General features: G+C 34.6%; 1 protein-coding gene across 2 annotated transcripts in view; it reads right to left on the bottom strand.

Moving 5' to 3' along the window:
* Nucleotides 1-27,683, bottom strand: part of LOC115216733 (low-density lipoprotein receptor-related protein 6-like) — a 719,088-nt gene that overhangs the window by 167,058 nt on the left and 524,347 nt on the right. The gene's annotated exons all lie outside the window — the stretch shown is intronic.

The following is a 27,683-nucleotide window of genomic DNA, read 5'->3' as shown; positions in this document are numbered from 1 at the left end:
CACAAAACAGTTAAAATGATTGAGTCTGCCAAAAGAAAGGGCTTAAGTAGTATTATTAAAAAATGAATGCATGAGGGCGATTAATGAAAGGAACAAGGACACAAAATCTAATTTGGTGGGGAGAGAGCTGATATAGATGAATACATCAACCTCAGTAGTTAACTAGTATCTATTTTATCAACCCCCGCCAAAAATATGGAAGGTGAGAAAGACCATAATGAAATTTAACAGGGTTGTAACAATAATATGCAAGGCAAATTGTCTGATGGTTTACCAACTATGCCACCCTTTTTTGTAGAAAAATAGAGAGCAGCCCCATAAGAATGAAGAAAGTCCTGGCTAGGGTATTATTTTGAAAAAATCTGATATTTTAGGAAAATACCATATTTACAAGCTACACATTGTGGAGCTGTCAATAATTGGTGATTTTAAGGATTACTTAAGGAATTTGTTGTTAAGCCAAAGGTCAGTCAGAATCAGATATAACTTTGAACAAAGATGTTGGGGGGGGGGGCACATTCAGATGTCTACGGCTATATTATTTAATGTATCCTTTGATTTTAAAAAAGGAAAGGAAAAGTGCACTGAGGAAGATTTGGTCACTATTTTTAACAGGTTGTGTAGAGATTTAATGATTGATTTGGAAAAGTTGTTTAGTCAGCCCTTATTGTGTAGATATTACAACCAAGTGCTTTCTGGGCATGGCCCATCTTATCTCTTATTCATACACAATGTATCAAGGGTCACTATATTTAATGTATTTTCTTTTTTCAAAAGAATAGGACATGATTTGAGAGAAATTTGGCTGATATTTCTAGTTCGAATGATCATGAAGAAGCTCTAACACTGTTTTTGGATTAGCAATATTATAAATAAAGTGTGCTATTACTTGAATTGAATATTCTAAAGTAACTAGAGAGTGTCTGCATCAGTGTAAAATATGTGTTACATTATAGTATGAGAAGTAATGTTTCATAAGCTTGATATTTTGTATCGTTTCTGCAACTATTTACTAATATAAATCATAAGAGAAATTATGCTAGCACTTTCTTGGAACTAAGCCTACTTCCTGTTCCAAAGTTACCTACACTAGGTCATGTTGATATACTATCTGGAATTGTTGTCTTCATATTGATTTTCAGCAGATAGAGTATTTGGCCTTCAAGGGAGTCTAAAGTTCTAAAGTTGATATAGTAGGTGTGTGTGTGTGTGTGTGTGTATATACAGACATATGTGCATATATATATATATATATATATATATATATATATATATATCTGTCACTCTCTCTCCCTCACTCTTCTTCCTTTGCTCTCTTGTGGCTCCCACATGACCATTGGCCATTTTTGTTTCTTTTCCTAACTCATGTTTCTTTCTTTCCTTCTGATTCAGCTGGATGAATCGGACACTTTTTGTCTGTCACTTGTCCAAGCTTGCTTCTCCACGTTCACCACCTCACCTTGTTTAGGCTTAACAGTCCTTCTTGTTTGTTTTCACCGTCCTGTTTTTGTTACCAATTTTGACCCTCTGCAAAATCCCAAATTTTATTTAATTTGCTTTGTGGGAACAACTGTTTTATCGAAGGCATATCTTGTCATTGAATTGCTCAAAATATGGATTAGAAAAACAGCTGACAGCTGATGAAGGGTCGTTCGTTATGTTACTTGTCTTGTTTTCCATTTGTTTCATTCATTGTTGCAAAAAAAGGTTCATATTCCATGTATTCGTATTTCGTATCTCATGTTTTCATTTTTTTATATATTGTTTACATTCCGTGACGTCCTGTGCCCACATATGCATAGGTATATATGTATAGATGTATGTACATATATGTATGTATATATGCATATATATATTATTTAAATTATATATATATATGCAGGTAAAACTATTCCACATTGATGTGCCCCAATAAGTGTAAAGTATTTCAATATTCCCACATTATAACAATTTCAAGAAAAATAAAGATTTAGGCAAAACACCTCAAATTGTCAAAACCAATATTACTATTTCAAATATATTAACTCTTAACATCTTTACATTAGATAGTTCTTCATCTTGTTCAAAATGAATGTAAACAAGGTTAGTATGATTTCTGTGATATTGTATTTCACAGATAGGTGACTGATGCAGTCCTTATGTGGTCAGGTAGGAAGTTAAGAGTTAACATTCTATGATTGGAGTAGCAGGTTAGTTAAGCATTAACTTTAAGAAAAGAAAACTTGAACTTTTAAAGGTGTTAAAACAGCAATGATGTTCCACTTCCAACTATATTTTCACTCCTTTGGTTACAACCTTCCATTGCTGCTGTAGCACAAGCACACCACCACCACCACTACTACTGCTACCACCACCACCACCACCACTACCAGCCTATAGCATTGTTCCTACATAACCATCACTAGCATTTGCACAAGTACAATATTTATGGTTTCTAACCAGATAGACCCAGCTTGGTGAAGTAGCTGTTCAATGAATAAATGATAAAAAAAAAAGTTTCTATAACATAATGTATTTTTCAACCAATAAAAGATTGTAAATGTAAATTCCCAATGATAAAAAGATGTTTAGTGCTGACTCTTTTGATGTAACAACAATAGTTGCTGATTTAATTGTATTTTCTGTATTAATTATAAGTTGCAGATAAGCTGAAAATTCTATCAGCTGAAGCAGGTTGGCAATGCAGCAAACAAAGTTGTAATAGCAATGATAACATTGCTAATGTTTGGACATTTTCTACTTTTGTAATACGTATGGCAAAACTAGATTACTGAATGGTTAACATGCTTGACTACTCGCTGAATGAACAGGCACTAAAGCCTCCACTATGGACAAGGAACATTACTCTATTTGACTAGGTTCAAATATAAATACCACTCCTTTTCTATATAAAACCACTCTGTATTTATAAGGAACATCATGCTATACAAAACTAGTTCTAAATAATCCACAGCATTCAGGCATCATTGTGTAGTTAAGAAGTTTAATTTGCCACCGTATGGTTCTGAGTTCAATCCTGCCATACAGCACCTTGGACAAGTGTTTTCTTTCATAGTCCCAGGCTGGAAACAATACCTTGTGAATGGAATATTATAGACAAAACTGCATGGAAATCAATGTAATGTAGTGTAAGGTAATGTATGTAGTGTAGTGTGTGTGAATTCTTTTATTGATATATATTTGTATAGCATATGGGTCTCTCAAATGGGACTTTTTGATGTAAGTCCCTTGATTCTAACTGAGTTAGAAACAGTCCTTATCTGCTGTATTATTTGTTTTGCTCTGAGTTACAGACATCACCAGAAATGCAGTGAATCAGTGACTAGCTCATTGGAAATATATAACCAATGAAGTTGTTGTTCACCAATTGTGCTACGCCTATATAATATATATATATATATATATATATATACATGGATTTTCAGAAATATCAATCTTATAAACAAATTTAAAATTCATAATTTATGAAATCTAGAGCAGATACAAATCAGTTATCATTTATGATTAAAAGACTAGTCAAAACCAATCATGATCAGAAGACTGGCCTATTTAAGACACTAATGCTATTCTTAAAAGAATGAAAATCCAACTTTATTTTTTCCTCGATGCCAATAAATCTTAGGTTGAGTTTCTTTGTTGGAAATAAAAAGAAAAACAAATTCAACAGAAAGAATTTCAACTTAAGATTAGATTGTAGGAAAAGTTGAAAGAAAACACTGCTATGGATTCTTCTAAAATTTTACAAGATGAATGAAATATTTGTAAGGAAAAGTACTTGGCCAGAAAATCATTAGATATTCTAAAACACTCTTCCAACTCAAAAAACCCCACAAGCATTAATTGTTTTGGATATTTTGGTTTGTTACCATTTTTTGAATAGATTATAGACTTTCTTTTAAGGCTTAACTTTCTCAATTGTTGTCTCACCAATTATTTTTGTGATTGGCTTGACAACTCTTCCATAAGGTTCATGAATCTTATTTACCATACAACATAATAAAAAACCATCAAAATTTACTAATTTTTCTCTTGTATCATTCTCTCTCTCTGATACACGCATGATGATGAGAAGAATCTCCTCAATCACAGCACTAAATTTCAAGTGAAACAAGACAAGCTGTTCAATTCCTGTCAGTTACCAATATCTGTCCAACTGTTTTTTTTGTAATGCTTATGTAATTCAACTGGAATTGAAAATCTCAGTTTTACTATCTAGGAATTTATATAAGAGATTCCAGATTCACTACTTTGTTGACTAATGATAAACACGACAGTAGGTGGGTGACACAAGATATGACTGTCATGTGTACTTTATGAAGAAATACTCGCGTGTGTAAATATGTAATTACAGAAAAGAAGGTTTCATTATGTATCATGGCTAAACTAAACATCCGATCCATTACAAATGTCCCACTACAACAAAACCTGCTCCTTTTACATCTCTTCCATGTACAAAATTAACATCAACTAAAATCAAACTTCCAGGCAATATTGATAATTTGCTTTCGATAGCTAATAATGGGAAACTGCTGTAATTATTGAACAAAATATATTGCAAACCTTGTTAGAGCTTCTTCCTATCTCTTCACTATTGGCCTCATTGTTATCTCATACCTCACACCCCTCTATGCCTCCCACTCTTTCTTTTCACTTTCTAATAAATAAATGCTTCTAGTTTTGTAGTTATATATATATATATATATTATATATATATATAATATATATATATATATATATATATATATATCTAAAGGAAAGCAACAGGAATCATTAGATAAAACAAATGCCATGATAAGTAGTGTCATCTTCCAAAGATGCCTCGGGCAGCCCATGTTACTTTATTCTTGATTAACAAAGTAAGAAATGATAAAGAAGAACATGAAGAAAAGGAAAAAGAAGGCAAAATAAATTTTAAAAAGTATTCCTTCCCTAATCTTCCACACACCAAATATTTCATTCAACAGATTGATATTCATAGAAATATGTTCAGTTTAATATCAAGAGGTTTTTCGATACTCTTCCCTCCAGAAAAAAAATGTACAATTGTAAAAATGTGTACAAATTTATCAAGATTATTTGTCTTTTCTTTTTCCCAATGACGGCTGCAAGTAAAGTTTCTGTTTCCCCATAATGATTTTTATGAGAAAGGGACATAGTGAAATGAAGAGAAGGTGACAGGGACATTCAAAAGCTATTATTGTCAAGTAGCAACAATTGTAAACACAATAGATTATGCCCAAAGTTATATAATGTTTGGATTGACATATTTTAATTTCCTGTTATTTGTGATGTATTATTTTATATGGACAATGTAAGAAGAGGTAAGTTTTACCTAGAGTTATATAGCATTGTACTGAAGCAGTTTGGCCAAGATTGAATGTCTTAAATAAGCTGAGTCACCCAATGGCACATAATTAGAGCATAGTGCAAGACTCAATAGTTATATACATCAGAATTATAGTGTTAGTTATAGGAAACAATGGATTATAAAATTTTGTCATTTTACATAGTAGAGTAATAGGTATGATGTGTCATTCAAGGTGGTAACATATTAAATAGGGTGTGTCACTCATGGACGTAGTGTAATAGATGGGGGTAAATCAATCAAGTTTAGGACAAGTCACTCTAATTTGTTGTGTAATAGAAATGTGGTGAGACAGAAAAGATCATAATGCATTTGACATGGTGAATTGCTGAAGGTTGTAGTGTAATAGATAATGTGAGTCTCTCAAGATTGTAGGGTAATAGATATGTTGAGTCACTCAAGGCTGAAGTGTAATAGATAAGATGAGTCACTCAAGGTTGTAATATAGTAGATAAAGTGAGTTACCAAGGTTATAGTGTAAATAGATAAGGAGAGTCATTCAAGTTTATGGGCTAATAGAAAAGATGAGTCACTGAAGCTAGAAGAGTAATAGATAAGATGAGTTATTCAAGGTTGCTTCTTATTAGACAGAATGAGTTCCTCAAGGTTGCAGTGAAACAGATATAGAAATTCAGCTTGTAAAGTATTACTTGTGGTGTATCATTCAAGGTTGCTGTGTGGTAAGTATTGTGAGTCACTTAATGTTATATTAGACAGGATAAGTCTCTCAATGTAGTTACATATCAGACAGAGTGAGTCACTCAAAATTTGCTTTGTGTCTGTCAAATTTCTTTCTACAAGAGAGTTCTTCCTATCACCAACCTTTGCCTGTTTTCAAGTAAAGAAATATTTTCCTATGGCTGGACATGGAGACTAAAGACATTGCCTGTATGATGGTGATGCTCACCTATAACTAATGCATGATATCATCTCAAGAAGACTCATGTCCACATGCATATACATACATATATATATCATAATGATAATTTTCATCTATCATTGTTGAAGGTGACCAAGGACATTACAGAGGAGAAAAAATGAGTCATACTATGTCTAACTATGGTTAATCAGTCTGATGCATGCTCAGAAGACTCTACTACAAGTTGGACACTGATGGTCTACTGGGACTGAAGGCAAAGAGTTGGCTCTGGACTTGCACAGTTCATGTTTTCTCTATGCTCCTGCAACTCTGTCTTGTTCATCAGAGGTTGCACCTCTGTCAGTGCAGCTTCCCTAGGCAGGGCAAAGCTACACCATACATATACATATATATGTACACACACTCACATTCCCCTATATTATATCCCACATTAACATAGAATGGAATTGTGGTGTAGTGTGGTACACATTACATATATTTTTGTAGAGGTTAGTGACATAATCTAAGTACATGATGTCCTTTCATATCAACTCAATATAAGAATTAATAAGTAGTTGATTTTTATGAAAATTAATGCATTTTTAATTAATTTATTTTACATTCATAACTAACACTGAATTTAGTTTCAAAGTAATAAATATTTTCTTGTGTCTTGTCAATTTGACAGATATTAAAAGTGATGAAAATTTCAAAATAAATTTAGATTGTATAAAGTTGACCAGAATATCATCACATTTATAGCAGAGTTTAGAATTTCAACAATAGTTTTAGAAGAAAAATAGCTACAAATTTACAGCCATTCAAGAAAGTCTTGTAGTGTAGAACTAAACTATGAAAGTAGAGGAGAGTTAGCTATAAATAGGTATAGAATATTTGTCTGTTGCTGCAACACTTGCATAAAGTTTGTAAAGACCAGGAATGATTCTTAGACTGATGAAAAGAGTTGATAGAAAAACATTGAAATTGTCTCATAGATTATATGGTTTAAGCTGTAACTTTAATGGTTAACATACAAAGTTGTCTACTCAGCTGGTATACAAGAGTTCTCTGCAGAACAGGGGAGTGGACCACAAGTAATATTACCACCAAAATATTTTTAAATGTGATACAAGAATGTTATAGCAAGAGAACATTTTTAAACAACTAAAGACATACAACAATTGTTTTGTCTTAGAAACTTTTGAACTATGTCACCCATGCCCATCAGTTAAAAGAAGTTTCATTTGATGAGATTTTATGTTCTCAGTGGTACAAGAAGCACTGTTTTATTGGCCCGTTGATTTTTAGCTGTATTATGTGACTGAACATGAAAAATTGTTTCTAGCAGAGAATTTTTAGAAAACTGGAAAGATTTATAAGAAAAGTGAACAATCAGATTCACCTAGTGTAATTAAATTCTGAGTAAGTTTGGAATTTGAAGAATCAATTAGAATTCTACAAGTATCTTGAAATTTGTAGCAAGGCAGGAGATTGGTTTGAATAAAACACTTATAGGTTATGAAGTTAAAAGATGAATTAGGCTATAACCTCAACTATAAAATTAATTAAACATCAAAATATAGCTGATGTAAAGTTAGCTCTCAGTGCACCAAATCTGCTAAGTAACTATAATGTTTATATATGATTCAGAATAAAGAGAGAGAATGTGGTAGTTTTTTGTACCTCCAGATTTGAACTGGTTGACCGTAAAAAAAGAAAAAAAATTCTACAGCATTATAAGTAATGCCTTATATGTGTACTTAATGCACTCATTCTATTTTTCTGAAGTGTGTATGGGAGTGATAGCACTTACCAAAATTGTTTTATCTGTTAGTTCCATGGTAGATGGTCATTATCACAAACAACCATACAGATATCTATCTCAACATTTCTTTCCATTATTCCTTTTTAAATGACAAAAGTTATGCTTTGCTAATTCTCTTCAATAGTTGGCGAAGAGTACAACAAAGTATCAAAACTATCATTACTTATGTTAATAATAGCAGAAACAACCTCCACCCGAATGAAGATATAGTGATGAGGAAAAGTGCTTGTCACATCAATCGTGCAACTAGCCAGCTGAATGAAGCAGTAAATCTATTGAAGACAACAGAGATTAGGCATAAATCAATAAAGACAAGATACGTTTCCTTGATGAAATGCAGCTTGTGTGTGTGTATGTGTGTGTGTAATGTTAAGATCTATAGAGGAGTGGTAAGAAACAGAAATATTCACAAAATACTTCATCAAATACAGCAATATTCTGCAGAAATTCTAATATAAACTAGACTAATGATATTTAATTTTAATGGAATTAAATGAAATAACCAGAATAAAACCAGTATATATATTTTTTTAATGTTTATCAAGTAGAAAGTTTTATATAAAGTATCATATTTAAAAAGCAGGGATACCATCAATTGTGTGCTGAAACTAAATCTTAACAAAGAATAAAATGTTTTGTTGATGAGTAACTGTGGTTAACTGCACTTAAGCACGAGATTATACTTGTTGTTAATGTTGTTGTTGCTGAGTAAACAGAGTCAGCATTACTTGAGTAATTATGATTGAATGAAAATAGGTAAATATTTTCCTATGAAAATATTTACCTTTAACAGTGATTAAGAAATTCAAAAGACTTCATATCCGTTCAGTTTACAGAACAGACAACGGATAGCATCTGAATGAAGTCAGCAACATAAAGTTATCTACATACTATGTAAATGTATATTTTTAGTCTTGCAACATCATATATTCATTTGCTACATTGATCTACAAATATATATATATAACACTATGTTTCTATAGAAATCACAGAATACTATGTATTTCTGTTATTTCTAGAATATGAACATAAAACTTTGGTCTTATGTGATATTTTGATTACTATTTTAACTGATGACAGAGTTAATGAAGATATAAAACATGGAACCTTGCCATATAAACATCACACTACTCTTTTCTTCAGAGAATGAAGCTCTAAGTGACACAATCATTTCAACAAATATTCTGTGATTTTATCTCTGGCTGTGAGTGAATTTGATAGATGAAAACTGTGAAAGCCCTTCATAACATATACATAATGTATGCATATATCTGTGTATATGTGCACATGTGTATCTTTGTGTTTGTTCCCCTACCACCACTTGACAACTAGTGTTGGTTCATTTACATACCCTGTAACTTAGTTGTTCAGCAAAAGAGACCAAGAGAATAAATATCAGACTCAAAATATAAGTTCTGGGGTTGATTTGTTTGACTGAAGCCTTTAAGGTAAAGCCCTAGCATAGTCACAGTCCAATGACTGAAACGAATGAAGGATAAAATTGACAGTAACAAATTTGCTATTGAAAATATTGTTGCGGTCCTCATTTGTCAATACGTGCAGATAAGCTATTGCCATTACATAAATTAGTACTCACATCACTATTTATTGATATATTTGATGACACTTATGTTTCTGGATTGCAGATTGCACTAGCACTGCCAAGAGGAGTATCACCATATCTGAACCCAAGATTGTGCTCAGGTTTGGATCATAGAATTTACTCATATTGGTTACAACTGAAAGAGGCCTACTATCATCTATCTCTGTCTATTATAATTACTATTATTGAATAAGAGGGTAGTGCATGCTATCAAAGTGACACTGGGGTAAAATATACAAAGCTCAGTATACCCAACATGCATCACAACCATTGTGCACAACATAGTGATCTCATATCAAGATAAACAGTGCATGACCCTGAAAGTGGGGCCCAGTTAGAATTTTCTTCAGGTTGAGGAGACCATCCTGCTCAAAAGGTCTCTGAATAAGGGTTGAATGAAACAATCATGTTTCCAAAGGTGAATTATTCAAATTCCAAAGAATTCCTCTCAACACATGGTTATGGTACCCACTACTTCTCATCATGATCAGAGATGCACACATCATCAGCCACCAAGAGACATGCTCAACTGGTCATGGTCAAACAACTGACAAGCAAATCTGTGGTATTGAGCAGAATATTAACTGTAGCCCATCCTTTATACCAAGACCAGAAGCCCTGAGAGCCATTGCCTGGTACTGCATCAAGGTATTTTATTATTATTATTATTATTATTAAGTTGACAGTCATTAGAGTGTTAGATAAATGCCTTGCAATATTTCTTGTGCCTCTTTACATTGAGTTCAAATCCCATTGAGCTTATCTTTGCATTTCATCCTTTTGAGGTTGATAAAATAAAGTAGTTATCAAGTATTGAGGTTAGTGATATTGATTAATCCCTTTTTTTCAAAACTGCTAGCCATGTACCTAAATCTGAAACAAGTATTATTATTATTATTATTATCATCATAATCATCAGGTATTTTAAAGTTGACAAAATCTTTCTTAGGATGTGGATAATACTGATGAGAACAATTTTTTGTAGTTCTGATACCTTTAGGTTTCCTGATATTTGGCCGATGTGTTTAAGAGCACCTTTTAAGTATTGTTTTCAAAGCTTTGATGATCACAGGTCTAGTTGCCACATTTCTGAGACCTCTATTTCAAGGTCCTTATATTTACTTAACTTTTGAAATGTTTTTACAGAAGTGTTGCAGTTTGCTGGGATTCACATGTCTATTAGCAGATATGTTTTGTCACTGTAAATTTTTTTTACCCAATATCTGGTCTACAGACCTGTATAGCATGATCAGTTTGGATACTAAATTTCAAAAGAATGGTAAATATTTTTATTTTCTACTACTTTGGTAGGTGTATGTTTTCATCAGTTCTTCTCATGTGGGAGTCTAGACAACCCAATGCAAATACTAGCCAAGTCTATCAGGGCAATTAATATATTCATTTGAAGCAAGCATAGAGCATCCAGAAATAAGGTGGTTAATTGTTTTCCTGGCTGTCCCAAAATATTATTATATGAAATATCTCAGCTTTCTCTTGTCCACAGCCAGCATACTAAGGTGACACTTGTTTACCGATCAGGCTTCAAGAATCCTGTGGAGAACTCTTGCAGTACCAAGCAAAGATGATTTTTCAAGGTTTTCTATCTTTACATTAGTTTTAATCTTTTTGAGTCGTGTTGATAGTTGTGTACTGATACTTTCAAGTGCACCAATCACTATTGGTATTATGTCCATTTTCTTCATTGCCCCAAACCTATGTATTTCTCATTCATCATAGTTGACTATGATGAAATGATTATTGTTGGTACTACTACTACTACTACTACTACTACTACTACTACTACTAACTACTACTACTACTAATAATAATAATAATTTTCTATGAGGCTAACATTTGATGGCAGTGCCAAATTCAAATTTGTTAACAAAAATTTGTTGGAGACAAAGTTAAAAAAAGTCCCAACCAAATCTCATTCCTTATTTATAGAAATAACTGTTTTTCTTTTTCCTGGTGACTTCCTCTGTGAGAAGGAGGAAATCCCATTAATTTTAGCACATCTTATGGTAAGCTGGTGATATCTGAAGCCTGTGTTGACTTAATGTCATTGAGGTCATCACTGTGTTCAAATTAATAAATGCTACAGCCTAGATAGCTTGTTGGAAATGAACATACATGCTTCTTTGCCTTTTCACAATATATACATATATATATATATACAGACACACACATACACATATATATGTTGTTGTCAATGACAACAGTATTAGCTTTTTATTTTTTTGTTCAACTGTGACTTATTTGTTAACACAAGTCTGAAGGAACTTCAACTGTTACATGGCTATTTGTTAGCACAATTCTGAAGGAATGTCTCGTGTTACATGAAATGAAATGTGAATGAGGCAAGCAGAGAAAGTAAATATTGTAAAACTGATTCCTTTATCAGATAAAGGATGTTAACATTGAAGATTTGATAAGAATCAAGGATAATGTTACAGTATATTGCCTAGGGCGACATTAGGGATCTTCTATATGATTAAAACTCAGCTATTGATCTGTTGTCTCATTGTGCAACAAAACAACAACTGACAACTGCAAAAATCAAACTTCTTTTATACCATGTCTGTCTTTGAAAAATTGAAGACTTCCTTTTCAGTCACTAATGAAAATAAAGGGTTTTAGAAGAAACAAGAAGAACCAGGGGCAAATGAGATAGGATCGCAACGCTAACCTTAATAATCAAGTATTCTGCCATTATATGAGAAAAATCTCCTTCCAAACTAACACTCTTTAGGCAAATATCATCAACAAAGGTATTTAAACAAGATGTTCTAATCAACAGGCCAGCTATCTACATTCTCATATTCTCTTTCCCTTTAACACAACTGTATTGCCACCACAACTGGATTGGCAACACAATAGTATTGGCCCAACAACTGTGCTAGCAATATAACTGTATTAGAAACACAGATGCATTAGCAACACACTGTAGTAGTGGTTTTCAAACAGTATACTGCATTAAACTGCAACACTACTGATTTTTTTTTCAATATATAATTTTAAGTTTTAGAAAATCTATACTAATGCTTAAGCATCTTGCAAACTCTTATTTAGAATTTTATTATGCACAAATACAATTTCTAAAACAAAGTAATAGATTTATTTATATATACATATATATACATATATAAATATATATATACATATATACATATACATATATACATATGCATATATACATATACACATATACATATATACATATGCATATATACATATACACACACACACACACACATATATATATACATATACACACACACACATATATATATATATATATACATATATATATATATATATATACTGGCACCCATACAGGTGGCATGTAAAAAGCACCTTTTGTGCGTTGGGCATCTTGGAGACAAAGTATTTGATGCTGGTGGCATGTGAATGCTCCTTTCAAGTGTTGGGCCTCACAGAGGCAATGACGAATGACCAAGATCTTTGGCATTATCTCGTACTTGAGAAGAAGACTCATCAAACCAAGTAAAAGTGCAGTCGTGGCACATAAGCATCCAGCCATAGAAACCATGCCAAATCAAACAGGAATCTGGTGCAGACCTTTCAGCCCTGGTCAAACTGTCCAATCCATGCCAGCATGGACAACAGATATTAAATGATGATGATGATGATATATATATATATATATTATATATATATATATATATATATATATATATATATATATATATATATATATATATATACATATATATATATATATACACACACACCTATCATCATCATTTAACATCTGTTTTCCATGCTAGCATGGGTTGGACAATTTGACCAGAGCTGGCTCCATGTCTCTTTGGCATGGTTTCTACAACTGGATGCCTTTCCTAATGCCAACCACTTTATAGAGTGTACTGAGTGCTTTTATGCAGCACAGGCACAGATGCCTTTACATGACACTGACATGGGTGCTTTTTACGTGGCACTAGTATCCATGAACCCGCAAGATTAGGACTGCTCAGCTGAAGAGGGATGTAAAGGACATGCCTGTATGCAAGAACAGCTATGAAATTACTTAGTTAATGTGTCTTCTTAAGCATAACAAACTGTCAAAAGTTTTGGTTCCTTGTCATCTCATCTGTGAGGCCCAGCATTTGAATTAGTACAAATGACCTTTAACCTCTACAATTACAAGAGCTGCATGAAGTGTGACCATTAGCTTCAAAGACACTTATTAGTATGGCAAGCTACTGCTTGGGCAATGTTGGCAAGATTGTCCTGTAGGATTGCTGCACATATCATTTCAGTTTCTTCCTGAAGGTCTGTCAGTATAACTAGTTTTCTGTGATACACAATATCCTTTAAAGTATTCAATAAGTAAAAGTCTGCAGGCATTAAATTGGGAGAACATCTGGGAAACTCATTTGCACTTCTTCATCCTCTCCAGTGTTCTTGCATATTTTTATTCAAGTAAGCTTGCATGTCTCAGCAGTAGTGTGGTGGTGCACCATCATGTTGAAAGAAAAATTAATCATTTCCATAAAGTGCATGTAGGGCAGGTAAAATTGACATGTGTAGCATGTCTGGGGATGCCTCCAAGAAAATTGGTTCTATTAAACCTCTTGATGACATTCCATACTACACATTTACCCCTGGTGCATTGATTACCTTGTCTACATGCAAGCAAGGATTTTCTGGTACTCAGTAAACACAACTATGTTGGTTCACTATTCTGAAATAAGGCAAAAAGGGTTAAAGGCAATTTGAATTAATCCTATAATTTCTGAATGAATCTAGTATTAAAATACTTCTACACATTTTCTTTCCTTCCTGAAGCGTGTATACATCTTTTGATAGACTTTATATAAATATAGGCGGTGCTCCAGCATGGCCGCAGTCAAATGACTGAAACAAGTAAAAGAGTAAAAGAGTAAAAGAGTATATATATATATTTATATAAAGTCTATCAAAAGATGTATATATATATATATATATATATATATATATATATATATATGCAAAAACATTTTGTAAATTTTAAAACTTAAAATTGTTCTCTTTTTAAACATGCCATGTGGAATGCACCAGTAGTTTAACTGTAAAGACACATTTTCTTTTATTCCACACTACATTAAATTTAGTAATTTCTGTAAAATAAGCATCACCATCATCACATTTGCATTCACTTTTCCATGCTGATATAGGTTGGATAAGGCATCAAAAGGAGCAGCTGGGCACAGTTTATATGGAACTCAAACTTCATCACTCTCCATGCAGTATCAATGTAAAGACACACACACACACACGTGCGCGCACACAGAAATGGACCTGTATATTTTCTGTCTACCAAATTTCATTCAGAAGGCATTAGTCAACCTGAGATTATAGTAGAACACACTTGCCCATAGTGCCATGCATTACTAAGTGAATTCCTTAGCCAGAAAGCCATGCCTGCACCTACAATACATACATATAATTTTAAAATAAATGTATGGTAAAATAAAGTATAGGAAAATGAAGAGTAATTTTATATATATATATATATAAATTTTGCATTATTTTCCACCTTCCACCTTGCATATAGATCTGTTCAGCCTAAGTGATGGGATAATTCAAAGTGATATAAAACAGCAGTTCAAAGCATTATAAAACAGCAGCAATTCAAATACACACACACACATGCATGCACACACACACACACACACATACACACACACACACACACACACACACACACACATACACACATCAGAAAAGAAAAGAAACAGCCTCATGTGTTCATAGAAATGGGTTATACAAATGTTCAGGTATCAATGTTCATTAAAAAATTCATGTGTAGAAAATGTGTTATATATGGTGTTTGTGAATTATGGTTTCTCTTAGCGATGCATTATGTTAGAGCAAATAATGTCACAATGTTAAAAATGAGAGAGAAAATAAACAATCTTTTTATGGGGGCTGTTCGTTCAGCTTAAAACATGCCCAATAGTTTAGACAAGCTGATAAGAGAGATCTGTGGTAGAGAATTAAAGGTTATGATGGCTCTTGTGGTACAGTTAGTTCATGTGGTAGTTTGAAGGAAAAAGAAAGAAGGTGAAGTGAATCAGCTTGCTCCTGGCTAATGGTTTGGTAACACATAAACAACTCAGTGTATGGTGAAGTGACTTCATTTAAAACGAGAAGAGAAAGGAGTAAATTGACTCTTTCTTTTATAATGTCATTTGCTTAGAATAGTTCATTGCTTTTTTTTTCTTTATTTCTCGAATAATTTTGACTTCCATCATCACAGTAGTAAGCAATGTTCAATCCGGAACACGTATGGCTTGAATCTGTTATTGGCAAACAATTTTCATTCAACAGAAGATAGTTTGAACAGCATATCATTTCCATGAAATGCAGTTTAGTGGCAAACCCTTTTAAAAGAATATCACTGTAAAGGAATGTCACTGAAGTTTGCCAGAATCACTAGCAAATTAACTGAAATAGAGCTGTTGTGAACACAGAGGCATGTCATTGATTGATCCTTAAATAAGCTGCTGATCAAATTTGTGAATGTGAGTTTGTATTGTTAATACACCAAAAGTATAGTTATACATATTATTATAAGTGATTTGCTACAAATGCATTATTTTAAGTATGTGCATATACTTCATTACTTGCATTACTAATTACCTCAGTAGCTCAGTACCTTGGTAGGGCAGTACCTCGATACTTCAGTAACTCAGTACCTTGGCAGTCCTTTATCTCTATCTCCTTATACAGGCTAGTACCAAAATATAAATTTTATTATGAGAAAGATGTTTCATTGTCACATGACTCAGCAACTCAATAACCCCTAGATTAAAATAAAAATCTAACACTGACACAATTTGCAGAATGAAACAAAAAAGTCTCATAAAAATTGAAACCACAATAATAGACGGAAAAAATGATCTCTTTAGTAAAGAGATACCATCATCCTTCTATGAAACAATTATGAGTGAAGTTTACTGTATATAATAAACAAAAATAGCTCAAAGCAATAGACTTGCTTAAATTAGCTTGGAGAAGGAGAAAATGAGGAAATAATGACCTATCATATATGCAAATATAGAACTCACTGAGAAACTAATGAATTTTATTGGTCATAAAGTGAGAAAAATCCTGTTAAAATATAGCTGCATTCTACTCTTGAAACATTAACTGGTTGCGATAGTTATAAAGAGAATATGTGAACAAGCTGTGTTGTTAAACCTATTCAGTTAAATGACAACATGGTAAGATAGAGATTTCTTAAGAAATCAACTGTACCAAATGAATTTATTGATTTAGCTTTGTCATTCAACTACTGATGTCTTGTCTACATCTTGCTTATACAACTCTAAGAAAAGTGGGAGAAAGGGAGGTATCTGATATTTATATGATAATACTGACACCTCTGCATCAGTTGTTGTTGTTTAGCACCAGGTCAGCACTAATTGAGCAAATCTATGATCAAAGGCATTCCACCCATGACTATTCAATAATCATTTTGTATATCTAGACTACATAGTTTAATGCGTCCTTTTTCTAAGATGGTAGGGTATGATTTCAAGGAGACTGGCACCACTCTGGTTCATAAAATAAGTACAGTCGTCTTTTGTTATTGATCCAACAGTCCAGCATGAGGATAAAATGAGAGGATCATTGAAGTGTTTATGGTTTTTCATTGTTATTTACATATTTTCTTTATTTATAACAAGCATTTGTGAAGAATAGTCATATTTGTTATAGATTTCTAATAGGCCAATCACTGGTTCACACACACACACACACATATATATATGGACCTGATAGATAGAAACAAGTAATGTGTGAGTGTGTGTGTATTTTACAATCATTGGTGTGGCTGATACCAGTAGTGCCTGACAGACATCAGTGCCGGTGTCATGTAAAAAGCACCATTCGAGCATTGTTGATGCCAGTCTCACTGGATTGGCTCCTGTGCCGGTAACATGTAAAATGCACCATATGAATGTGGTCGATGCCAGTGCTGCCTGACTGGTCCCATGCCGGTGGTGCATAAAAAGTACCATTTGAGCGTGGTAGTTGCCAGTGCTGCCTGACTGGCTCCTGTTCTGGTGGCACATAAAAAGCACTATTCAAGTGTGGTCAATGCCAGTACTGCCTGACTGACCCTCGGTGGTGGCACGTAAAAAGCACCCACTACAGTCTTGGAGTGGTTGGCATTAGGAAGGGCATCCAGCTGTAGAAACCTTGCCAGATCACACTGGAGCCTAGTGCAGCCTTTTGGTTTGCCAGTCCTCAATCAAACTGTCCAACCCATGACAGCATGGAAAGCGGACGTTAAAAACAATGATGATGATACACACACACACACATATATATTTATAAATATACATATATATGTATACATTGTTATTATTATTTTTTTTATTGAGTGAGAGAACAGTGCTTGTCATCAAAGTGACAATAGGGTAAAATATATGAAGCTCAGTATACCCATCATGACTACCCGTTTGAGAAGGGTACACCAGGCACATGTGTCACAACCATATGTGTACGACATAGTAACCTCATATCAAAATAAACAGCACATGACCTTGCAGGTGGGGGCCCAGTTAGAATTTTCTTCTTGTCGAGTAACCCATCCCGCTCAAAAGGTCCCTGAATATGGGTTGTCTAAGGATGTTGAACGAAACACCCATGTTTCCAGAGGTGAATTATTCAAACCCCAAAGAATCCCTCTCAACACATGGCTATGATGCTCCCCCACTACTTCTGCTCGTGATCAGAGATGCACATATTGTCTGCCACTAAGGGACATGTTCAACTGGTTAAGGCCAAACAATTGACAAGCAAATCTGTGGTATTAGCAGAATATTTGCTGTAGCCCATCATTTATACCAAGACAAAACAATGTACATGGTACTGCATCAGGGCATTTATTATTATTAGTATTAATATTATTATTATTACTTAAGGCAGGGAGCTGGCAGTATAATTAGCACACCGGGTGAAATGCTTAGCAGTATTTCGCCTGCCGCAATGTTCTGAGTTCAAAGTCTGCCGAAGTCGACTTTACCTTTCATCCTTTCAGGGTTGATTAAATAAGTACCAGTTATGCACTGGGGTTGGTCTAATCAACAATTGCTTGTTCAAAAGTGTAGCAGCTGGATTCTTTGTTAGTTTCACCTGTCAACAAATCACCTGGGCACTATGTACCTTGAAAGCTATGTGGAATAAGTGATCCCTTACATAAAAAACAGGTAAAGGCTAGTATCAGAAAAGGCATCTGACTAAAACAATGCTTCAAATAAAATATTCACCAATCCCATGCAAACATGTAAAAATAAAAGCAGAAAACAAACAAGCAAAATGATTATGTGACAATTTTATCTTTTTTTTATCCTCTATTTTAATATTTCCGTATAAGCCCTTGCAGTAGGCAACAATAAGATTCCTAAATTCAATATTAATGTTTCTGGACTACCTCAGTATCAGCAGGATATTAAGTGTTACTGGCTTGTTTTATAGTAGGTAGGTGACTTTTATTTATGCAGACCTTTTCACCACAATTTGACTGTTAAGAGTTCCATATGACCAGTCATATATATTGACCATTATAGCTACACATCATCAGTCAAGTATTCTAGCCATGACATTCCCTTCTGAATTTTTGCATATCAGACTACATTATCCATGTGTCAAGATGGACAACCAGTATGTACACCACTTGCTGAGAACAGTCCCAAACTGATTCCCATGGCAAGCACATGTTAAAGAAATCATCAGGGGTCATTTGTTGGCTTAATGACACAAAGGAGGAGGCTGTAATATGAGAGAAGTCTAGCAAATCAAATGGCTACATAGTGTCTTCTTCACTGACTCCAGACAGGTAATGTATGTAAACTTTTAGACTGTAGAATCTAATATATAGACTCCAGATGTGTTCTAGCGTCTCACTCTCTCTCTCACTATATATATTAATTTATTGAAAATAATCTTTAACCAGTGAAATAAAGCATCAAGCCAAATAACTAAAAGAGTCTGAGTGTAAGTATTTATACTTCAGTGTGTAGCTTATCAATGTAAAAGAGGATGTATGTTGCCTGTTCTGATATGAAGAGTATTGTTTTTGTTGGTTATGGTATATTTATGTGTTAAGGTTTGTGGCAAAGAAGTTGCTGGCCTAACTAGGGCTGGGACGATATATAATGAACCTGATAAAATAGTGGCAGAATTTCTTTCTTTTAATGAAATATGTTGGTCAAAGTTCAAAGAAATTTCATTTGTCTTTATGATTTGGTTATTATGTTGGCTGTGTGTGTAGTCAAGTGGGGGAATGTGGGGTGTTGTATGGCTAAATGAACTGGGTGGCCATATACAACTATAGCTTTCCTCTTTTTCTCATTATTAGAGCAATATAGCTGAAGAATTACACTATTATACAAGTGTGTGTGTGTGTGTGTTCATCTGTCTGTGTATCGTTAGGATAGAATATAACCCACTTCCTCTTACCACAATATCTGATCTATAAAAAATAATGTTATACCATCAACTGAGATCGAAGTTCAATTAATCATTACATTACCCCCACCACCATCACCAAATCCCCATCATCACCACCATCATTACATATCCCTCTTACCCGCCCCCACAAACCAGCATATAACCTCCTTACCACCCTCGCCATCCAACGACTTCCTTACACTAGATAGACAGGAATAAATAAATAACCAGCACTATGGAACAATTATTCTACTAAGATACATAATGGTAATAAAGGACAATAGACTTTTTATGCCCTTCTAAAATGAAATGAGGTTTTATTTCTATGGTAGTAGTTCTTTTTCATTTTTTTTGTTTTCTAACATTGTTCTTTACACTCTGACATTTTGATAACGTGAAGAAGTGTTTCAAGATAGCTGGGCAGTTAGAAAAATGAAACAAATAGAAATTTGATGGAAAATTTGATGTAAGCTATATCTTTGTACTCTACTTTTGTAGTTTTTATTTTTATTACTATTTTTATTGTTGCCTCTTCTGATACAACCAGTTGACTTTTTAGTATCTATTCTTTTTATCTAAAAAAAACCTCAAAGCTGACCAATTGTTTACTACTTCAGGAATTAAATGCCATGTCAATCAATACTTATTCATTCCTCACAAGAGTGATGAACAGAATCAATAGTTCAGAGAATCCATCAAAGGGTGACTGGTTCTATTGATTACAGAAAATAAGAAGAAATGTTTTGATATTTATACATTGCAAAGAGAAAGTAAATAGCATAACTACGTTGGAATGGTGCCGTGGCAGAATTGAAACTAGGTTACAAACTCAGTTTACCTTTTCTTGACAGAGTTCAACATACCTTTATCGTGTATGTTAATGATTGCTATTTAGGAAACAGTGTTTTGCAGCACTGAAAAGCTCAAAAACACACACACACACATTTATGCCAAATTAGAGCAACAACAGTTAAAAGTAAAATTTTAAAAATTGAACAGAGAATGGTTCTTGACTGATATTTGAATGAGAACATAAAAGGATGCAGTCAAATACAGCGAAGATTTCAATCTAATTCTGCCAAGCCATTGTCCCTCCAATTAATAATTTAGTTTTAAACAAATCTGCTATCTTTTATTACTTGTTTCAGTCACTGGACTGTGGCTATGCTGGGGCAGCACACTGAAACAAATCATTGTCGTTTAATGTCTGTTTTCCATGCTGGCATGGGTTGGATAGTTTGACTGAGGTCTGGAGAGCCAGCAGCTGCACCAGGTTCCAATCTGATCTGGCAATGTTTCTACAGCTGGATGCCCTTCCTACCACCAACCACTCCAAGAGTCTGTATATATTTTTCAAAGTATGTTACCTATTCTATGGATCTTTTTTTGCTGAAATGCTCTGTTACAGGAACATAAACTAACCAACTAGTTGTCAAACTGGGAGGGGCCGAACAAACATAAGCACAAAGTCATGCACTTACATAATGGGCTTCTTCACAGTTTCCATGTACCAAATTCACTTATAAAACATATAGTGGGGCTATAGTAGAAAACACTTGCCCATGGTACTGCCCAGTGGGACTGAACCAAAAATCATGTGATTGCAAAGCAAGATTCTTATTCACAGTCATGCCATACTACAGGAAACTATAGTATTATAGGAGTGTGGTAAGTAGCTTGCTTACCAACCACATGGTTCCGGGTTCAGTCCCACTGCGTGGCACCTTGGGCAAGCGTCTCCTACTATAGCCTCAGGCCGACCAAAGCCTTGTGAGTGGATTTGGTAGACAGAAACTGAAAGAAGCCCGTTGTATATATGTATGCATATATATATATATATATATATATACACACATATATATGTACGTGTGTGTATATGTTTGTCCCTCCAACATTGCTTGACAACTGATGCTGGTGTGTTTACGTCCCCGTAACTTACTGGTTCGGCAAAAAAGACCGATAGAATAAGTACTAGGCTTACAAAGAATAAGTCCTGGGGTCAATTTGTTCGACTAAAGGCGGTGCTCCAGCATGGCCACAGTCAAATGACTAAAACAAGTAAAAGAGTAAAGAGCATACAAAAAAAATCTGGGTACTATCTGAACATGAATATGATTTGTATTTATTACTTTAGATAGGTCAGCCAAAGCTATGAGTTATTTAAACAAACATATAGCAACTGTTATATTCTATTTTAAGAAATATCTTTTGTACTGTCCATTACACTTGCATTTTAATCCAATGAAAATATTTATACATCAACCATGGATATTTATCTTAAAAAATCAAAAGGCTAATTTGTAATAAACTTGAAGGCTAAAATTAGAACATTTTGTTTGTGGTGGATCAAAAAATAGTAAATTTATGAGTATACTGAATCCAGTTTAAGTGAGATTGATTGATAACTGAAAAATATTGTATGTAACACACAGCTGCAAGAAGGCTGCAACAAAATCTGGGTGAGGTATAAATAACTGCAGTGTTTCAAAATGTGACATTATCATAGTCTGTCTGGATCAATGGAAACTCGTGTAGCTTTTCTTATTTTAGATATATTTGCTGAAAAGAGAATGAACCAATGAAATAGATAGTGTCCATATTTCCTGGATCCTAATATCAGTGCCGTATGAGTCAAGCACAGCATCAGTTTCCTTGGTTACAAGAAAATGCTTCTTATTATTTAGACATATTGATTGAAGATTGTTATAAACTATTGTCTGACAATCCTGAGAGACATCCAATGATGACTAACTCACCAATCTCTCTTTCCTTCTCACACACATATGTACACACACTAACACTTACACATATTCTGACAGAGGTGAAAGGAATGGGGGGAAGAGAGAGAGGGAGAGAGAGAGAGAGAGAGAGAAAGAGGAAGAAAGACTGAGAGAATGAGAGCAGAGAGAAATATGACAATTGATAAATTATTATGAGAAAAGTTTGCTAATTACATATAGTGTAGCAGAGAGTCCCATTGGTTCTGCCAATTCTGTGTTGTGATTAATACTTTGAGACATCCATTAACAGATTAGTTAATTGGGCGAGATTTATTAGCAGAAAGTCAGCAAAAAAGAAAGAGTTGTTCTCTGTACTTAAAGCTTTGGTGAAGATATGACATAATCTTCTATACAAAGTCTAAGCTACTTGGTTGTGCAACATTGGTCACTGAACATAGAAGATCTGTAGAGGCTGGAGACTAACCACTTGGGTATGATATATTGCATAGACAGTATTAGCTTGCAGGAGAGGTTGAGAATAAATGAGCAGAGGGAGTGGATGGGTATTAAATGTATCAATATTAAATATGGAGGAGAAATAGCGGAATGGGTATGGACATGTCACAAATGAATTTTGAGAACTGCTGGTATAAGAGAAAACCAAGGAAGATGCTGCACCTCGAAGATGAAATAATGAAAGACAAAAGGATGGTGATAATACATTCATATAATAGACCAGTCAAATTGATGCAAATAGTGGGAAACTTACATTAAAAAGTTATAATCATAACTGATAATATAATGAGGATGAGGATTTCTAGACTGGTTCCTGTTGTAAGAGGTGACACATTGGACTATGTTTAAATAGTCATTCTCTGAACTCTCTTCTCTGCTTGTTTACTCATGGTTTCATTTCTGGCAGTAGTTGTTTAACCCCAGGTCAGCTCTGATCAAGCAAATTCATTAGCTAATGTATCCAAGCTCTGATAATTTTGTCTTGTTTTAGGTGAAGTTATTCCATAACTACATTCTCTTGGATACTGTTTTTCTCTTTTTAAGACAGCAATGTGATTTGGTTGTTAATTCTTAGAGGTAGAGTAACCACAATGTCAGACGATCACATTATTTTCACAATTTTTCCTAGTCGCAATACTCAGTAGAAAATACATTCATACATTTACCTCCTTCATTGTCACCATAAAGTCAAATTTGATTTAAGAATAACATTTTTCTTCATTAAAAACTGAATAAAGTGTGGAATAACTTCAAATATTACACATTGTTCAAGCTGTTCATATTTGACTTACATTGTGATGTCAACATACATTTCTGCCCACATAAGTCATGATACAACAGTAATCTCTACATGGTGTTGAAAGCATCCTCCAAAGTGGAGATGACGATATTGTCTCTTTCAACAGCAAGAGAACATAAGCACTACTCATCGTTACACCATATCTCCTTAAATAAGGAGCATAATGAACCAGAATCTTCACAAATGCTCCAAGTATTGGACCCCACAACCTCTGAGGATCTTCTCTGACAAAAGCTCATGCTTAACATATCTAAGATCACATACTAATGATTGGGTCTTTCTATCAAAGCCAAAAGATACTTCAGCTTCCAACCAAACAGTCTCCTCTACAAAACTCAAGTAAGGCCCATATTAGAGTATAGCTCTCACATCTAGGATGGTTCTGCTGCAGCACACTCAGACACTCTATGCTACATTCAGAAAAATATCACCTGGATGATTAGCGTAAAGTCACAAACATACTTCAGCCTCTCTGGCCAACCGGTATGCTGTATTTTCTGTCTACCTTTTCTATAATTTGAACACACTTCAGTGATCAGTGATATTACTTCATACTGTCCTTTCTCTGCTATTTCCAGCTTCCTGACCATTTTGCTATTTCTGAAGCATATACACCCATCAACATTCAATCTCTTCTGGTGCTGTTTACTTCTTCCACATTATACTGTTGAAAATCTTATGAGAAAATATAAGTCTTAAAGATGATGATTTCAAGATCTCATAAGGTGGTGGTAGTGATACTTCCATGGTTTCCAGCAGCCTTCTCCAGACATAAGAACTCTTGAGACTGGCACAGAAAACTAACAAAACATTCATTAATTTCATGATACTTGTGCTGCTTACATTGATGAATGGTAGCTATGTTTGGAATCTAATGATAACTAAATTTGCTTAGCTAGCAAATGTTAAGTGTCTTGGCTATGAATGGACACAATGACAAAATACAATCTACAAGAAAGCCATTCACTGAAGATTGCTAAAGACACAGCAACACACTTCAACTATTGGCTCACTAATATGCTATTTCCTCCCTCTTTCTTCTGCTACTATTATAACAGTCTTTGCTCATTTAAACCAGTGACTGCATAATTTCCTCAGGCTGGTGACTGAACACATCTATCTCTTCTTTTCCTCACATTATCTTTACTGTGTCCTATCCTAAACACTCTATCACATATTTAATCAGAACTGCAATTCCCCTGGAATTCTCTTCCTAGCCATGGTTCTTCCACAGGCAGATATTGAAGCTAAATACCAGCTGCATCAATCTCAACAGTCTGTGACACTCTACAAACAACATTAGAGTTGCTCTCTTTTGCCTCCAATGACTATAGTGTGGTAAGAAGCTTGCTTCCCAACCACATGGATCAAGGGTCAGTTCCACTACATGGTACCTTGGGCAAGTATCTTCTATCATAGCCTTGGGCCGACCAAAGCCTTGTGAGTGGATTTGGTAGATGGAAACTGAAAGAAGCCCGTCGTATATGTTTGAGTGCGTGCATGTGCTTGTCCCCCCCACCATCACTTGACAACTGATGCCGGTGTGTTTATGTCCTTGTCACTTAGCAGTTTGGCAAAAGAGACCAATAGAATAAGTGCTAGGCCTACATAGAATAAGTCCTGGGGACAATTTCTTTGACTAAAGCCCTTTAAGGTGGTGCTCCAGCTTCACTGCAGTCAAATGACTGAAATAAGTAAAAGAATAAAAGAAAGAATATGAGAAAAAGAGATGATACAAGAAAAACAATGGTTATGTTATAAACTTCATTAGCTAATGAAGTTCATAACATAACCATTGTTTTTCTTGTGTCATCTCTTTCCTATTACTGCTCTATACTCATCTAACACTTTGTTCTGAAACATATGTATATCGAGTTCTATACTAGGTTATTAGTCTTGCAATGCCTAAGTGAAATATATATATGTATGTATGTATGTATCATCATGTCACAAAATGGCAAATTAACTGTGGTGTTCACCCAGAGATAATATCTCTTATCGACATACTGTGTTTAAGAGCACACACGTATACCAATGAAGTAGAAATACACAGCTAGCATTCTTCTCAAAGCTGCTGGCTATTTTTGTCTGCTACTAATATATTTGTGTTTTTGAACACAGTATATCCACAACAGATATTATCTCTGGAGAAATACTACAGTCAATTTGCCTTTTGACAATGTATTTGCATTAGGTATGATGCACATATGTTTATATTAATCTAATATGGCTTCTGCTGCATATGACCCCCCCCCCCAAAAAAACACACACACACATACGTATATACATGTTGTTCAGGCTAAATTTAAAGGTTTTTATGTCTCCTTCTTTCAAGAACAGCTTGATGTATTGGTATTGAAGAGCATAATGATAATAGTTGTAGTTGAGAAAAAGTAACTGATGTGAAGCCATCTAAAGAATAGAAGAATTAACTGTATTATGATACATTGTAAAGGCTGTAAAACATGACAAGGATAGTTGCAATGGAGACTATGAAGGAACACAGCAGGCGTTCTGTGTCTGCACATCAGAATTCTATCAAGGTGATGGAAAATCTGAGCAAGAGAATCTGGGCTGTGGCAAGAGATGGGTGTTGGGGTCACCACCATGAAGCTAGCCCTGAATGGGGACTTTCATTACCACACATACAAGAGTGTTCAGGGACAAATTCTGACAGCAAAGAACAAGGAGGAGCACTTGACAAAGTTCCGGAACAAACTGAGGCATCCTGCTGAGCTGGAAATGACCTGGTTCTTCTAAGATGAGAAAAAACTGCTGGGATCAGTTGCACAACACCCAGAAGAACAGATGGCTTGCCTACAATCCATGTGATGTCCTATAAATCATGAAAACTAAGTTCCCCCAAATTGTGATGGTCTTCAAGTGTATATCCATTGAATGTGACATTATGTCACACCAATCTTTGAACATACCCTTAGCTCATTTCATAGGGCTATGTGAAGCTGCTGGTGACTGTGGCCAATCCCTGGCTGGAGTGGGCTGCTGCTGGAAGGCTATATGTGTGGCAATAGGATTTGGCTCCTTGCCATACTTTGGAAAGGTGTCAGAAGTGAATGTCAGAGAAATTCTACAATTTCACCAGCCCTAATTTCTGGCCTCCTTATTCCTGCAATTGTAATCTCATGGATTTCAAAGAGAGTGGTGTAGTTTAGAATGACACCAACTGTTCTGCATGCAACAACAATGTAGAGCTGATGGGCAAGATGAGGAAAGTGCTTGAGGATCTTCCCCAGGACACAGAGAGGAATGTATGCATCTTCCCAGGGACACAGTGAGGAATGTACAGAGGTGATGACTAGTAATCAGGACCTTTGGCGATATGCTGTGCTTGAGAAGACTTGTCAAGCTAAGTGAAATCATAGTCATGGCCATTGCCAGTATCATGTAAATGGCACCCATGAAATCATAGTTGTGGCCATTGCCAGTAGCATGATCTTTGAATGCTGGGCCTCATGGAGGTGAGGGATGAGGTGGTGAAGCATGATCTTTGAGTGTTGGGCCTCACAGA

The sequence above is a fragment of the Octopus sinensis genome, linkage group LG1, assembly GCF_006345805.1.
Source record: "Octopus sinensis linkage group LG1, ASM634580v1, whole genome shotgun sequence".
NCBI lineage: Eukaryota > Metazoa > Mollusca > Cephalopoda > Octopoda > Octopodidae > Octopus > Octopus sinensis.
Note: the sequence above shows the minus strand (reverse complement) of the source record. Positions and strands in the feature narration are given on the sequence as shown.